The sequence below is a fragment of the Trichechus manatus genome, unplaced genomic scaffold, assembly GCF_000243295.1.
Source record: "Trichechus manatus latirostris isolate Lorelei unplaced genomic scaffold, TriManLat1.0 scaffold00027, whole genome shotgun sequence".
In the NCBI taxonomy this organism is placed as follows: Eukaryota; Metazoa; Chordata; class Mammalia; order Sirenia; family Trichechidae; genus Trichechus; species Trichechus manatus.
This window is the reverse complement of record NW_004443963.1, coordinates 3,366,554-3,369,384: the sequence shown is the minus strand read 5'-3', so window position 1 is coordinate 3,369,384 and position 2,831 is coordinate 3,366,554. Positions and strand designations below refer to the sequence as shown.

The following is a 2,831-nucleotide window of genomic DNA, read 5'->3' as shown; positions in this document are numbered from 1 at the left end:
CCACACCCCAGGGAAACTCCCTTTACATTGGATCAGGGATGTGACCTGAGCAAGGGTGTTACATCCCACCTTAATCCTCTTCAACATAATCTAATCTTGCCTCATTAACCACAGGCAGAGATAAGGATTTACAACACATAGGAAAATTATATCAATCACAAAATGGAGGACAACCACACAATACTGGGAATCATGGCCGAATCAAGTTGACACATAGTTTTGGAGGACACAAATCAATCTATGGCAGCGACCCCATGTACAATTGAGCAAAAACACTGCCTGGTCCTGCGCCATCTTCACTATCGTTATGCTTGAGACCATTGTTGCAGCCACTGTGTCAATCCGTCTCGTCCAGGGTCTTCCTCTTTTTCTCTGACCTTCTATCTTATCAAGCATGATGTAATTACAAGTCCTTAGTAAACTGGTCATTCACTCTCCCACTCTTAGGAGAGAAGCTCTAGCTATATCTCTGCACGCATCCAAACCAGTCACACCAATCTACCTGCAATTCCACTATGTGCAATGCACTCTCGCCGTTCCACATTCTCTGCCTCTGTGTCATTCTGTCTGCCTTGAATCTTTCTTGCCTCCCCCTTCTGTCTGCATGGTAAACTTTCACTCAGCCTACCTGCTAGACTCCATCATCACCTCCATCTGGGGCAACAGTCCCTGACAGTCAGAGTTAGACCCCCCTGTCTTCTCTGCACCCATAGCACCAGCACCTCTATATGCCTCTATTAATGCACTTAATATGCCTTGTTAGACTCACTTAAAAAAAAGGAAAACTTCACAAATTTGTGTATCATCCTTGTGCAGGAGCCATCCTAATCTTCTCTATATTGCTCCAATTTTAGTATATGTGCTGCCAAAGTGAGCACCACTTTTTTTTTTTTTTTTACTTTGTCTGTTTCCCAACTAGACTGGGAGCCTTTGGAGACAGGGACCATGTATTTTTCATCTCTGTGTATCTAGCATCTACCTGGTGCTGTGTAAAATGCTTGATGAATGAATCAACTGATGTCTGTATATTTAACTTGCAGATACAAAAGTAAAAACATCTAGGTTGGTAACAAAACTAAAACCATTAGTTAAATATTAACTAACTGATAAGCCAACTATTCAGTGTTACATAATTACAATAATACATCTGGATCCAAGAACACTTGCCATCTCTTAATTATGCGTTCAGAGATAAGGAGGTAAATAAAATGTTTATTTCCCCCTTTGCCACATGAACCAAGAGAGAGAAAAAAAGGATCATTCTAGTAACTCACAAAGGAAATGCTAATAAATTTAGCACTTATTTTCTGATATTTTGTAGCTTACAAACTCTTCTCACATCCCATGTAATCCATAAAACAATCCTGTGAGTTAATCAGAGTGTCATTAGACCCATTGCACAGATGTGGAAACAAAGGCTCAAAAGGTAAAATGATTTGCCCAAATATTACTCTGCCAAAAGGTGACAAAAAGCAGAACTCAAAGTCAAATCTTCTGGCTCCTATGCTTAGGTCGGGTGTTTATTTGATTTAATAGTTAGTAGAGAAACTCAAGCAACATATAAAATCAACTATTTGGTTCCCAGACAATAACAATACTAACAACTTATTTTGGTTAATAATTTATGTACTATTCATAAGGCTTCACATCCTTTAATTTGACTCATATAAGAGCTCTGTAAAGTATGTTGGATTATTATGCTTATGCCTGTTTGTTGTTTTTATGTCATTAGGTGTTGTCAAGTCAGTTTCAACTCATAGAGACCTCATGCGACAGAGTAGAAATGCCTCATCGGGTTTTCTAGGCTGTAGTCTTTATGGGGGAGCTCTGGTGGTGCAGTGGTTAAGGGCTACAGCTGCTAACCAAAATGTTGGTAGTTCAAATCCACCAGCTGTTCCTTGGAAACCCTATGGGGCAATTCTACCCTGTCCTATAGGATCGCTATGAGTTGGAATCGACTTGATGGTAACAGGTTTAATCTTTATGGGACTAGATCGTCAGCTCTTTCTCCCATGGAGCTGCTGGGTGGGTTTGAACCACCAACCTTTTGGTTAGCAGCCTAGTGCTTAACTGCTGTGCCACCAGGCTTCCATTGTGCTAGTCCAATGAGAGTCGGTGACTCTCCCCAGGTTATACTAAGTTAGTCCATGATGGACCTCACTTCTGATTGTTTGCTCCATCCAGTCCCCTTGTCATCCAGTATCTTGATATAATTAAAAGACCAATGTGTTAGGGAGTTAGAGAAGGCAGGAAAGGTAAATAGAAATAATTAGCCCTTGCCTAGAGCTCAGCTGCTAACCAAAAGTTTGGCAGTTCAAATCTACCAGCTGCTCCTTGGAAACTCCATGAGGAAGTTCTACTCTGTCCTATGGGGTTGCTATGAGTCAGAATCAACTTGATGACAATAAGTAGACAGCTCTAGGGTTATCTCAATGGTAATATGGCCTATAATATGATCCCTTTTGTATGGACTCCTTAGGGGTGTGTCCAAAAAGGACCTGCCTGTCTCTTTGTTTTTGCTTTATTCAGAGTATCTTCATATTGAGTACATTTCTAACTTAAATGGGAAGTCCTATACAATACCACTAGTCTAGGGTAAATTTAAACTGCTCATCTCTTAGGGATTGTATCTTGAGCTCTTTGAATTCATGTATTTCCCTCAACTGAACTTTAAGCCTGAGATTTGGATATTTCTTCCCTTTTGCCTGAGCATGCACTCCCCCAATTTACATGCTCTCTTCTGTGCTTGCACACACACAAACCACATTCAAATATACACATGAGCGTATACAGACAAACTTTATTTAGATACACACACACATACACACACA

General features: G+C 40.4%; 1 non-coding gene across 1 annotated transcript; it reads right to left on the bottom strand.

Annotated features, from left to right (window-relative positions):
- Positions 1 to 771: 771 nt before the first annotated feature.
- Positions 772 to 878, bottom strand: LOC111820138 (U6 spliceosomal RNA). The gene has a single exon (XR_002823683.1). It is a non-coding gene; the product is annotated as a U6 spliceosomal RNA (small nuclear RNA).
- Between the last annotated feature and the right edge of the window lie 1,953 nt (positions 879 to 2,831).